The 14,553-nt window shown below is 46.7% G+C and overlaps 1 protein-coding gene across 10 annotated transcripts in view; it reads right to left on the bottom strand.

The window, feature by feature from the left end:
* shank2b (SH3 and multiple ankyrin repeat domains 2b) overlaps positions 1–14,553 on the bottom strand; it is a 1,108,014-nt gene that overhangs the window by 923,438 nt on the left and 170,023 nt on the right. For all 10 annotated transcript variants that reach the window (XM_068046566.1, XM_068046567.1, XM_068046565.1 and 7 more), the window contains one exon: positions 4,411–4,496. The gene's annotated coding sequence lies outside the window, so the exon portion shown is untranslated. The remainder of the gene's footprint in view (positions 1–4,410; positions 4,497–14,553) is intronic.

Here is a 14,553-nt window from a genome sequence, read left to right on the forward strand (position 1 = left end):
TAATCTGAGACCTTTCTGACGTCTCAGGTAAACATAACAGATCCCATAGTACTACTCAAAAAGAGCAGGGGAGTCATCTCTGGTACCCTGGCCAATGTTTACCCCTCAACCAACGTCACCAAAAAAACAATTATCTGGTCATTGTCACATTGCTGTTTGTGAGAATTTGCTGTGAATTTTAATGGTGACCAAATATTGAAATGCTTCACTGGCTGTAAAGCACTTTGAGACATCATGAGGTCATGGAAGGTGCTATATAAATGCAAGTCTTTCTTTACCAATGGAATCACTTGCAAGAAGTATTGGATTGACCGACAGTTTGACAAAGATTTCTATGTGTCCATATCTTTATTCTACAAACTGGCATGAATCATCTGTTCAACTGGACGTTAGTGAATTCTGCATCATTCACATCAGTGGGTCCTTTCTGGCTCGGCATAATTACGTCCTTCTGCGTGACTGTGTCCTTGAAACTGTGAAGTACCATTGGTGTTTTAAGGCTAAAAATTGATCAGCTTCCCAACACCTTATTCCCTGTGTATCAAACTGCGCATAGCTGAGACAAACTGGATCGAATTACACTTTCCGCTCTGCAGCACTCAGACTGCGTTATGCAAATTAAGGTTGTGCCAACTAATTTTTGTAATTGATTATTCCATCCATGCTAAAACAATTAAGTGTTTATACAGACACAATGAAATGTCACATAAATTGTACAGTCTCCTAATTAGCTGGGAATTTTGAATCAATATTCATTAATGTGTAAACTAAGGGAGACGAATCAGCTGGGTGATTAAGTTTCGGTTCCACCTTAATTCAGCCATGCCTGTCAAACCCAAATGTAGACACCTCAGTATAAGTGGAAGTGCAGACTCCTCACACTCCCACTGCTGCTCCTGTTCTCTTGTGCTCCTCGCCCTCACCCCACCACCCTGGAAGCTGTTCCTCGGTCCAGCTCTCTCATCTGCACTCATCTGATAGGACTGACCTATCACCGTCCCTTGGTCTCCACTGCTTGAAACCCAAGGGTCAAACTTATAATGCTTCTTGATCACTGCTGGTTACTGGAGCCACTGGTTTGCATGACTAACACCGAGGCCATTGCTCACCCCTGCTGACCCCTGCTGGACCTTTAGATCAACATCCACTGGCTCCCGACTGACTCTCCACACCTCCTACACCCTCCACTCGAAAGCCTCCATCCGCTCCTCAAACAGCTCCTGCATTCACTCCCTCTCCACTACCGTCTCCAAAAACCCTTCCTCAATAAATTCACCCTCAACCCCTCTGACCTTGCAAATCATTGGCATCTCTAACATGTCCAATCTCCCTTTCCTCAGCAAAATCCTTGAACATAAAATGAACACACCTCCCAAACGTGTGCCCATTTTTCCTGAAACTGAATGTTTGAATCTCTGTGATAGAGTTTCAGTTCCACCACAGCACTGGAATAGGGCTAATCAAAATCTAAATTGAAATTCTCCATGACTGAGACCATGGTGCACTATCCCTCTTCATCTTTCTCTACCTCTTTGTAGGTGCCGACACAATCTATCGCACCATCCTCATCCAACACTGTGCTGCCATTATTCAGCTCAGTGACACTGCCCTCACTTGATTCCAACTCTTACCTATCCAATGGTAGACACAATGGGGGGGATTGTATATAGGTGACAGGGTTCTTGGCCACAAGCTAAAGAGCTGCAAGAGCCCCACATTGCCTCTTTGTGGGAAGGCCCAGTGCACTCCATGCCAATCAGGCACCTAGGTGGAGAATGGTGAGACCTCCCCGGGATTAAGGATCCCAGAGATGGAAATCCCATCCTCTGAGAGCTGCTAGCCAATCAGAGGCTGGCAGCTACTTTCCTGGAAGATGACGAAGTGGCGGCTGCTGCTGGTAATGGACCCACCCTAGGCCAAGGATTGTCCTGGGACACAGGCCACTGGTGAGTCATGGTGGGAGTGGTTTCACGTAGTGAGGGTTGCAGGGGAGGGAGTAGGGGTTGTAAGGGTCCGGCAGCGTGCGGGACAGGTGGTTCCCCATGGGCCTTCTCCTTCCCGATGCTGGGTCCCTTGATCAGGCACTAAGTGCCTTTGAGCGAGGGAGACCCGAGCACCCCCCCCCCACCCCGGGAACTGGCAAGCAACCTGCACGGATTTGCTTGTCATGTTCCCCCTGTGGCGACAGGCATGCCTGACGCTGGGATAATACCGGCTAAGACAATTGGGCATCAATTGCCCAATTAAGGACCTCAATTGTTGGTGGAGCAGGAAGGCCATCCTTGGGCCTTCCCGTCACAGATTTAGTTGGGGTGAAGGTGGGGGTGGCCCCCCTCCCACCACCATCACTCCCGAGTAAATGCTCTCCCCACCTCCAAACACAAGGGAGAGCATAAAATCCTCCCCCTCAAATGGCCCTGGTAATGCCTTTGATATCTACAGACTCAATTATATGAATACTCTCCTTGCCAGCCTACCTATCCTCCAACCTCCATCAACTTCAGCTTGGCCAATCCTTTGCTGCCCGTATCCTATTACATTCAAGTCCGGTACAGCTCACTGACTACACTGGCTCCCAGTCCGTAACGCCTCAAATTTAAAAATCTCTTTAAATCCCAAGGCCTCACTCCCACCAATCAACCTCCCACCCCCCACGCCATCCCCCATGACTATATCCTCCTCCAGCCCTACATCCCTCTTCATCCAATTCCCTTTTGAATGTTATTATGGGATCTGTTTCCACTACCCTTTCGGGCACTGCAATCCAGATCAGAACAACTCGCAGCATCATTTTGTTTTCCTCGTGTCATCTCTGGTCCTTTTTCCATACATTTTAAATTTGTGTCCTCTGGTTACCAAACCTTCTGCCATTGCAAACAGTTTCTCCTTATTTACTATATCAAAACCATTTAAGATTTTGAACACCTCTGTCAAATCTCACCTTCACCATCTCTTCTCTAAGAAGAACAAGCCAGGTTTCTCTCACCTCTCCACGTAACTGAAGTTTATCAGCCCTGGTACCATTCTCGTAAATGTTCCGCCTGCATTTCCTCCTGTAAGGCCTTCTTAAAATCTATCACTTTGACCATGCTTTGATCACTCCTAATCTCTTAGCTTGGTTTCCATTTTTGTATGATTCTGCTATGATTTTCTATGTTGTTGTATTTCGTCTAGCAGTAAATGGCAATGCGAAAATCTAACTCAATATCAAATTACTTTCCTCAAGCACGTCACAGATGAAAACTAGTCAAAAACTAACAAAACACGATGTTCCAGTTAGTTCAGTCACATGTGAGTTGGGGTGAAAGCGCGGAGTTCAGACTTTTAACAAGCCAGTTTACTTAACCTAATGCTGAAATCACACTGAACAACATTAACTTTCTCTCAGCTAAGTTGCTTGTGCAGGATGTGACTGACACAACTTAGATAGAAACTAAGAATATGTGTCAGGGGCAACAGAACTATTCATCTATTCACCAAGGCAGTTTTGTACACATACTTCATCAATGCCAAGTGTTGAATATATTATATTAAACTCAGAAAACTCAAATTCCAATTGAAACTGCTGGATTTATAAGTATCATTTTTGCTGTTCAGTGATCTCATGCTTTTGAAAAAAAAGTGATATGCACACAGCAATTATACAGCATGATTCATGCAGCTGTATTAAACAATTTTACATTTACTTTTCTCCATTCAAATACAAACGTGCATCTACTAACAGATATCCCATGATGTTGCTCACAAAGAATACACTTGAGTGTGACATCTGAAGTGTGATCAGATGCCCGTGGAGGCCACTGTGGGCTCGGGTTGAACATCCAATTTTATGCTCCATTGGCGTCAGCCTGGAGCATATAAGAAGTATCTGCTGTGACTCATCTTGCTCCCCTCTGAGCGCAGGCCAGTTTTGTGGACGACGACAGCATCTAATATTCCGCAATCATTTGCGGCATTTACGCCAATTTTTGGGGAATAATGTTGAAGGAACCAACACAAATCAAGTGGAAACCTCACATATTTTATTTTACAGAATAGTCAACTCTTAATTAAAGTTGATTATTCAATTTTTCCGGCAGTTAAGTTTTAGTGCTAAATTTCCACTTTTCTATGGTATTACAATGCATACTTAAAATTATTGGATAATTCAGTTTTCTTACTCCAAAACAGAACTGAATTATTTGTAGACTGTATCTACTTCCAAAATGCATTAAATTTAATTGAATCTTTTCATATTGTTGAGATAAGGAAGAATTAAAATGGAATATAATGCAGCAAAGAAAAACTACTGACTTCATAATGGAGCTAAACTCAAAAGGGAAAAAGTAGTTAAAATCAATAATGAAATCAGAGAGGAATTGTGCTCTCCACACCAAGAGAAAGTGCAATGTCGTAAATAAAATAGCTTACCGAAAGCTGATGTGGTCTTTAGGTGGCAGTGTTTAGGCTGTTAATCCAAGAATATTATTCCGTTTCAGCAGCCACAAGATGAGCTTCTGCAAAGAGAATTAAACTGTTAAATCAACAACAGGACTATCAGATCAAAACTATTATTTTAACCCTTTATAGGTGAGACCCATTTGGAAAACTGCCTTGGGGAATGGTTCCTTTAATGTGGGGTCAGGAGGAGTGTTCCTGCTCCTCCCACCTCCACATTCAGATGGAATGGCTGGGGCTACTAGGCCAAATTCAGCCGCACACAAGCATTGGCGAACAGCCTCTGGAGCCGTGACTGCTGCCCTCTAGAGGCCAGTTTGCCAGGGCCCTGCTGCCAGCCTCTTTAGGCACATGTGTCAGAAGGGAGCCTCGGTTCAATGGCTCAACCATTTGGATCAATATTGGCCAGTTCATCAGGGAGAACTCCCCCGCTCTTCTACGAAATAATGCAGAGGGATCTTGTCTGTCCACTCGAGAGGACAGGCAGGGTCTCGGTTTAACGTCTCATCCGAAAGACGGCACCTCCGACAGTGCAGCGCTCCCTCAGTACTGCATTGGAGTGTCATCCTATGCTTTGTGCTCAAGTCTTTGGTGTGAGACTTTAATAATGCAGTAATAAAACATTAATATGGTAATTAAACTAACTCCCGTCATTTGGATCACATTATTATGGTGATGTTGGACAATTTCTCAGCATTATGATACATGGGCTCCAATCTTCACCCACTTGCCAGGCCCAGAGAAAGCGAAATATTTTCTGGAGTCATTTGTGCTCGAAGATTGAGTACGTGAGGTATTTTACATTAGACTAAAACTCTTTGTCAATGTTAAAAACAGAAGTACTGTAAAGTATTGTAAATCATGTTTCCATCATTTCACTCACAAACTGCAACAAATGTCAAGGGGTTGCCTACAACTCAACCTAATATTTGTAGGAAGCTTTGTAATGCTGTTTCCAATTATATTTTGCATATCACCCAATACTTGTTTTTAAATCCCACTTATAAGAGACCCATATATTCAGTTTTATGCACATAATCTAAGGTGGCACTCCAGTGCAGTATTGAGGGAATGCTGCACTGTTGGAGGTGCACTGTCAGATGAGATGTTAAATCGAGGCCCCATCTATCTTCTTAGGTGGATGCAAAACAGCCCCAGGGCACTATTCTGAAGTAGAACAGGCAGGTTTTCCCTGGTGTCCTGGCCAATATTTATCTCTCAACCTATATCAGTTAAACAAAAGATTGCCTGGTCAAGATCTCTTTGCTGTTTATGGAATCTTGCTGTGTAAAAATTGGCTGCTGCGTTTCCTATAACAGTGACTTTGGGCTGAATTTTCACTTAATGGACCGGCCGGGAGTTTTAAAGCGTGTGTTTCTGCGTGTGAGAGTGTGTGTGTGTGTGTGTGTCTGTACAAAATAGTACCCCACCCAGAAGCCAGCCTGATTGACAACACGTGGCTTCCTTGTCAGGCAGGATGTAGTTCAGTGGAGGTCGCAGGAGTAGGTAGCTTTGTCCCCCGGGGGAGGGTGCAGGGCTGGGGGGTGGGGGGGGGGGGGGGGTGATCAAACACAGAGGTGTGGGGGGGGGGGAAGGAGGCAGCAATCCCAGGATGGGGGCGATCCCGAAGTGGGGGAAGATCCCGAGGTTCCGCAGTCTGTGGGGGTCAGATCCTGGCGTCTGACAGAGGGGGATTGGAGGTCTGCTGAGTTTCGGAGGCCTGGGTGGGGGGAGGAATTCGGATGCCTCAGCACGAGGTCAGAGGCCTCTTAGAGGTTGGAGGGAGATTGGAATGAAAGGGGGAAGTCCCCAATCGTCGGTGGTTGTCCAGGCAGGAACGCCGGACTCCACGATAAAGTGAAGAGGAACTCACCTCCTGGATCTGGGTTTAGCTACTGGATTCCCCAAGGCTCGGAAAACCCAGCTGTGCACAGTTAAATTTCTAATGGGGAATAACGATATTTAAAGTGCCAACCTGCCTCCTTGGAGTGGGTTGGTCACCCGCCCATCGACCCACCTCTGTTCAAACCAGAAATGCACGAGCTGGGGGCAGGATTCAGGTGTTTAGCACTTTAACCTCCCATCTACCTCAATCTGCCTGTTCTAAGAGGTTAAACCTCTCCCCTACACTTCAAAAGTACATAATTGGCTGTAAAGCGCTTTGGGGCCTTCTGGGGTTGTGAAAGGCGCTATATAAATGCAAGACTTTCTTTCCTTTCTACATGCTAATTGTTCAGGGCTGTAGAGCCAGCAGATAAGAATTTCTCATCAAATCTTTTTCAATCATGAATTTTCTGTCCGTGTGCTCCGTTCTCACACATTCGCCTTCCTGCGGTTAACACCACGGCATTCACAATGCAAAGCAAAACGTCCAAAACCTAGACCAGTATTAAAATATTTCCAGAGAGATGAGCCTCAAAGGAGGCCTTCCTTCCATACGAAAACAGTCCACAAACATGTCCCCGAATCATATGCAATTAAGAATCACTCCATAGGCTTATATAGATTTACAGCACAGAAATAGGCCATTCGACCCCACTGGTCTATGCTAGTGCTTATGCTCCACATGAGCTTTCTCCCACCCTTCTTCATCCAACCCTATCTTCAGAACTTTCCCCCTTGTACGTGTCAGCTCCCAACCTTTCATTTTGCATTCTCAGCTCTAAAGGAAATAAACACTTGCACAATAAATATGTTTGTGATTGAATTTATTGCCAGTATGATAAAATAAAACTGCTGAATAATAAAGTGTCCAAGAAGCTGGTGTTGAGCAGGATAATTTATTGCTCCGACACTATCTTTAGTGCCTATCAGGTGCTGGTACTTATTAAGGTGACTAATAGTAGGGCTGAAAGTCTCCTCCACTTTCAACGATCAAGTAGTGAGTTCCGAGAATTGGCTTGTTTTTGCGTTTTTGTGCCCCAAATACAGTTGATGGCAGTTAAGTGGGGCAAGATTAATAGGAACAGTCACTTAATAGGGGAACGATTTCCCCAAGTACCATTGATTGCCGATCTACTTAAATCAATCCTGGTGGGTTCGCTTAATGGGGATAATTTGATGAATGAGAATTTCATTTTTGCTAGAGTATAAAAATTAATAGGTTTTAGCTGTTCATTTAGAGCTGGAAAAATCCATTGAGCTTGACTCCTTTCTCCCTTATTTGGGTCGACACACACTTTGGTTCACATACGCATTCCAATGTCACTTCGACAGATCAATGCAGTCCCATGTGTCTAACTCTAATAATATTAACTTGTTTCACGTACAACAACCTGCATTTGTATAGCACCTTCACCATAAGGAACTGTTAGAGACTAAGGCCGGGATGCTATGGTTGCGACAGGGGTCTCAATGTCTGGAAAAAGCGACGCCGAGAGCCCCATATCGCCTCTTCTCCAGAAGGCCCACCGAATCTGATGACAATCAGGCACTTAAGTGGACAGTGGTGGGCCTTCCACAGGATCAAGGACCCTGTTGCTGGACATCCCGCCTGGAGAGCTGCTGGCCAATCAGAGGTGGAGGTGGTGGCTGCTGCCAGAAGAGCACCTACCGGAAGCCCAGGAGCAGCACTGGCCTCAGGCTACAGGTAGGGTGGAGTGGGAGGGGTCTCGCAGAGTGGGGGTCGCGGGGGGGGGGGGGGATGAAGGGAGGTCATCAGCAAGGACAGGGGGGTGGCTCTCAGCAGGCCTCCCCCCACCACCTCAGTAAGCAGCCCACATAGTTTAATTGGGGATTAATTGCCCAGTTAAGGGCCTCAACTGGCCACAGGGAGGCTAGGCTGTTCACAGGCCTTCCCACCACGGACTAAATTTTGGCCGAGGTTGGATGGTGGTGGGAATCACTCCCCACCCCCGACCTGCCACTATCCCACCCGATTTTATGCTTCCCTCGCCTCCAAACCCGCCACGGGGGGAGAGCATAAAATTCCCCCCTCAGGGCTGGGGAGGAACAAAGGGATTTGGGTCTCCATGTATACAAATCACTAAAAGGTGCAAAAAGTAATCAAAAAGGCTGATGGAATATTGGCCTTTAACTCAAGAGGTTTGGACTGCAAAAGGAAAGAAGTGATAGAACAGTTGGTCAGAACCCATCTGGAGTGCTGTTCTGGGCACTGACCCTCAAGAAGGATAAAATGGCCTTGGAGAGCAGCACAGCTTCACCAGAATTATTCCTCGGCTTAAAGGGTTAAATTATGAGGACAGGTTGTATAAACCTGCTTTGTATTCCCATGGGTTTATAAGCTTGAGGGGTGATGTAATCATCTCCACCCCTGCACTCACTGACCTACATTTGCTCCCAATCTGACAATGCCTCAGTTTTAAAATTGTCATCCTTTTTGCTTTAAATCCTTCCCTGGCCTCACCTGTCCCTGCCTCTGCAACCTCCTCCAGCCCGACAACCCTCCAAGATTTCTGCACTCCTCCAATTCTGGCCTAAAGCGCATCTCCAATTTTAATTGCTCTGCCATTGGCAACTGTGTTTTCAGCTGACCGGGCCCGAAGTTCTGGAATTCCCTCCTTAAACATCTCGACCTCTCTCTCCTCCTTTAAGACAGTCCTTAAAACCTACCTCTTTGGTTAAGGTTTTGGTCACCTGTCCTAAAATCTCCTTATGCGGCTAGGTGTCAAATACGGATAGAGGAGAACATACTCCTCTGTTGCCTCACCACCCCTCTTTCTGGACTTGCCTCCACACTGGCACTGGATATTTGCTGTTGGCATTGTATGTGGTCGTGGGGATTGAGACAAAAAGGGCCAGATTGGCCGTGACACTAAGGTGGAGGTGGTCTAAGGGTTGAAAACAAGAGCACGTTGATTTGATGAAGACGGGTCTTGATGGATTAAGAAGATAAGTTGAGAAATGTGAAATGAGGCTCAATGACAATAAATGTTGTCAGGAGGAAAGAACAGCAAAAATCAGAATTACAAACTGCAAAATAAAGCACAGGAAGAAGATTTGAGGTGAAACCAGGTCAGTGAAAGCGTCGCCAGAACATTTGGCAATAGTAAGTCAGATCCTTCTTTACATAGCACAAAAAATGGAATGATGCACTAAACCTATACAGGATAGTGGTCCATCCCTATTAATAGTCAGAAAACCCTAAGCATGAATTTGGACACTACGAGTGCCGTTTGGGGTCAAAAATGGTGTTCAGTGTGGACTTGTGCTGAGAATTGCACCAGACGTCATACTGGTGAAGGCACAAGCACGCACACAGCTGACGTCCACTGGAAGTATCCCGAGCAGGCAAATTATGACGTCAATCAGCATCCAACACTGATTTGATGCCAGCACTGCCATTTTGGAACTCAACACTCCAGCTAATGCTCTCTCTTAACTTCACATGGCTGGACACATGTGAAGTAACCAGAAGGACCCTCATTGTGCTATTTAAAGGATCACCAACAACTTCCAGGTTAGTTGCTGGCTGATTTCTTATGGCTGTTGGTAAAATTATACAAGTATATTGTGCTTTCCATAGTTGCTTCAAGTTGCAAAAGTCTACAGGGGAATGTGTGGCAAGTGCTGAAGGCCTTTTTTGCTGACTTCAAGACTTCTGCACAACCGAGTTGCTCTCAGACACAGATGCAGTAGTAGACATTCCCCTTAGAATGCAGCATGACTGGGAGAATGAACAGAGGTCATGCAGAGCAAGACAAGCTTCTGGAAGAGGGAGGAGGAAAAGAAGTAGAGTGCAGGGATGGGAGCATGAATGCAGTCATCCTGAGAAAGGACTGCAGGTTTGGACTCCACGGAACCACTGTCACTCCCCCGGGGCAGTACCTCAGTAATCTGAGTAATCTTTGAATTAAGTAGTCCTTTTGAACACTAGTATCGGCAGCCATGATGGCTACAATCTGAGCTTGCATGGCAGCAGTCAGACGTTGCATGGTTTCTGCTTCTGTTGCAATGGATGCTGAGACATCAGCCATTGGACACTGCATCATGGTTGGGTCTACAAGTGTTCTCATGGAGCTGGCCACCACTTCCACGTTGGAAAGGATGGGCACCAAGCTCTGTGCAAAGCCCTGTGCCAAATTGTTGCTGGATTTCTCCATGCTTCTTGGCATTGAATGCAGCCTTTCCAATGCTTCCCAATGCACCAAGCATTTCATTGTGCATACCCCATCAGAGTCCTCATCTGCAGCACAACTCATATGCGACTTTGACCTCTGGCAAGCTGACCCCTATGTTATCCTTGCCCCCTTGCCCTGGCTGCAGGTCACTCATGCCTGATGTTTCAGCACATGCATGGTCCGCCTCTATGCTATCCTCTAAATTGCACAGTGTCAGTATTTGAGCTGTTCGCTGTGAGTGTGAGAGTGAAAGACGGTGTGTCTTCATCATCACTGTATTCTTGCTGTCCCTGCACTGCCTGGCCAGGTTGCACTTCTGAAAGGCAAAAGGCACAAGGGTCTCCTCTTCTCTTCTTCTTAGGCAGTCCCTGAGGATCGAGGATGAATTGCTTCCACTCCAGCTCGATGGACTTATCAGCCATTTCAGAACCCAATGTGTAATCTGCAGACTCTGCCATATGATGGGCAGGTGGTGCTTGAAAGGTCAGATAGATGAGTAGTTTGGAGGTTCGTTGCACCCCCCCCAATGCCTCGAAGGAGAAGGAGGATTAAGTATGAGGATACCGTCATCTTCAATGGTTTCAGCCCTGCCACTGGCCACTGCCTCAGCAACGGCCGTTCCAATAATTAGATTAGATTAGAGATACAGCACTGAAACAGGCCCTTCGGCCCACCGAGTCTGTGCCGAACATCAACCACCCATTCATACTAATCCTACACTAATCCCATATTCCTACCAAACATCCCCACCTGTCCCTATATTTCCCTACCACCTACCTATACTAGTGACAATTTATAATGGCCAATTTACCTATCAACCTGCAAGTCTTTTGGCTTGTGGGAGGAAACCGGAGCACCCGGAGAAAACCCACGCAGACACAGGGAGAACTTGCAAACTCCACACAGGCAGTACCCGGAATCGAACCCGGGTCGCTGGAGCTGTGAGGCTGCGGTGCTAACCACTGCGCCACTGTGCCGCCCTAATGGCCAGTACCGTCTCCTCTATGTGGGTGAAGATGTGTATTTATGCTTGTCCCCCACCGGCTAGTTCCTGCTGCCTCCTTTTGTTCACCACCTTGTCCTCCAAGAGGGGCGGCACAGTGGTTAGCACCGCAGCCCCACAGCTCCAGCGACCCGGGTCCAGTTCTGGGTACTGCCTGTGCGGAGTTTGCAAGTTCTCCATGTGAACTGCGTGGGTTTCCTCCGGGTGCTCCGGTTTCCTCCCACATTGCCAAAGACTTGCGGGTTGATAGGTAGATTGGCCATTGTAAATTGCCCCTAGTGTCGGTAGATGGTAGGAGAATTGAGGGAAGGTGGGGATGTGAGAGGGAAATGAGATTAATGTAGGATTAGTGTAAATGGGTGGTTGATAGTCGGCACAGACTCGGTGGGCCGAAGGGCCTGTTTCAGTGCTGTATCTCTCTATGACTCTATTTGTGAGTGTCATGTAATGTGTTTGGGTGATGTGCCTGCCATGGTAGAATAGCTGGCAGTGTATGCAAACTGTGAGATGTGGATGTGAGTATTGCAGCAATGCTAAGTGTGTGAGGGTGCGGTGGAGCACGTCCTGATTAATGGAAATAGTTGGTCAGTGAATGCCAGCTGTGTGATGAACTGAGCAGTGGCTGAGGCGAGTGGTGGGATGTGACATTTGAAGGTGCATCCTCTGACCTTGACTACTCATGTGAAGTCATTGAACGTCTTGCGGCACCACATCCAGATCCTCGGGGCAAACTCCAGACACTGACCTCCATGGTTATCTGCTCCCACTGTGTGTCTGAAGTGCCTCCTGGCCCCGTGCCGATACAGAACATCCCTGCTCCTTTCGACCTCCTCCACCAAGACTCCCAAGTGCACCACCTGAAAATCTTGTGGTGCCATTCTTCCCTGGGCTCGACTAATTTCCTGTACGGCTACCAGCACCTGCTGCTGCCACAATCCACCACCCCTTTAAATGGAGCTTGAAGAAGTGCTGGGAAGTTACAATTTTGAGGCCCTGCTGGTGCGTGAAGCCAGTGAACAGTGCAGTTAGTGGTGGCTGCATGCAGAAATCATTCTAATGAACATGCAGCACAAAGTTGGAGTGTGCTGCCTACATGTCAAACAACAGGCATGGGTTAATCAAGCATTGCAATCCCTGCCTCCTTTTTCGGGGGCTCCTCCCATGTGTCTCAAATTCTGATCTGTGCTGCCCGCAGGTGAGGATTACCATCAGAAGCACCAAGCCAGCAATTTCACCTGAGTACTTTAACGTTAATTTCACACACTGCACAAAGACTTGGTTGGTTAACTCAACAGAAATCAATCCTTTTTTAATTCATTCATGGGATGCAGACTTTGCTGGCTAGGCCTAATTGCCCTTGAGAAGGTGGTGGTGAGCTGCCTTCTTGAACTGCTGCAGTCCTTGGGGTAGGTACACCCACAGTGCGGTTAAGAAGGGAATTCCTGGATTTTGACCCAGTGTCAGTGAAGGAACGGCGATATATTTCCAAATCAGGATCATGTGTGGCTTGGAGGAGAACTTGCAGGTGGTGATGTTCACATGCATCTGCTACCCTTGTCCTTCTAGGTGGTAGAGGTCGCAGTTTGGAAGGTGCTGTCGAAGGAGCCTTGGTGCATTGCTGCAGTGTATCTTGTAGATGGTACATACTGCTGCCACTGTGCGTCGGTGGTGGATGGAGTGAATGTTGAAGGTTGTGGATGGGGTGACAAATCAAGCGGGCTGCTTTGTCCTAGATGGTGTTGAGCATCTGGAGTGTTATTGGAGCTGCATTCATCCAGGCAAGTGGAGAATATTCTATCACACTCCTGATTTGTGCCTTGTAGATGGTGGACAGGCACTGGGGAGTCAGGTGGTGAGTTACGTGCCACAGAATTACCAGTCTGTGACCTGCTCTTGTAGTCATAGCATTTATGCGGCTGGTCCAGTTCAGCTTCTGGTCAATGGTGACTCCCAATATGTTGATAGTGGGATTCAGCGATGGCAATACCATTGAATGTCAAGGGGAGACGGTTAGATTCTCTCTTGTTTGAGATGGTCATTGCCTGGCACTTGTGTGGCCTGAATGTTACTTGCCACTTAGCCCAAGCCTGGATGTTGTCCAGGTCTTGCTGCATATGGACACAGGCTGCTTCAGTATCTGAAGAGTCGCAAATGGTGTTGAACATTGTGCAATCACCAGCAAACATCCCCACTTCTGACCTAATGATGGGGGGTGGGGTGGGGGGAAGGGGGGTGATGGTTGGGCCTAGGACACTACCCTCAGGAACACCTGCAGTGATGTCCTGGGACTAAGATGACAACCGTCTTCCTTTCTGCTAGGTAAGACTCCAACCAGCGGAGAATTTTCCCTGATTCCCATTGACTCCAGTTTTGCTCGGGCTCCTTGATGCCATACTCGGTCAAATGCTGCCTTGATGTCAAGGGCAGTCACTTTCACCTCACCTCTGGAGTTCAGCTCTTTTGTCCATGTTTGAACCAAGGCTGTAATGAGGTCAGGAGCTGAGTGGCCCTGGCAGAACCCAAACTGAGCATCAGTGAGAAGGTTATTGCTGAGCAAGTGCCACTTGATAGCACTGTTGACAACACCTTCCATCACTTTGCTGATGATCAGGAGTAGACTGATAGGGCAGTAATTGGTCGGGTTGGATTTGTCCTGCTTTATGTGCACAGAACATACTTGGGCAATTTTCTACATTGCCGGGTAGATGCCAGTGTTATAGCTGTACTGGAACAGCTTGGCTGGGGGTGTGGCTTGTCCAGCATATCGCTGTTGCGTTGAAATATTTTGCTTTGCATTGCCCTGAATTTCAATTCTATTATTTTGGTAACTTCATGCCGACAAAGATGCTCAAAATGGCAAATACTGCTAATAGCAGAAACACCATTCAGCACCGAATGATAAAAACACTGTAAGCTCAAAGAAGTTTGATAAAGTTCAATGTAAACTGATTCAGTGTCAGACCATTATATTTTAAAAAGAAAACACAAAGATTGTCAAGAATTAAAAACCAATGTCAAACTCTGATTCTCTCA

The sequence above is a fragment of the Heterodontus francisci genome, chromosome 14, assembly GCF_036365525.1.
Source record: "Heterodontus francisci isolate sHetFra1 chromosome 14, sHetFra1.hap1, whole genome shotgun sequence".
In the NCBI taxonomy this organism is placed as follows: Eukaryota; Metazoa; Chordata; class Chondrichthyes; order Heterodontiformes; family Heterodontidae; genus Heterodontus; species Heterodontus francisci.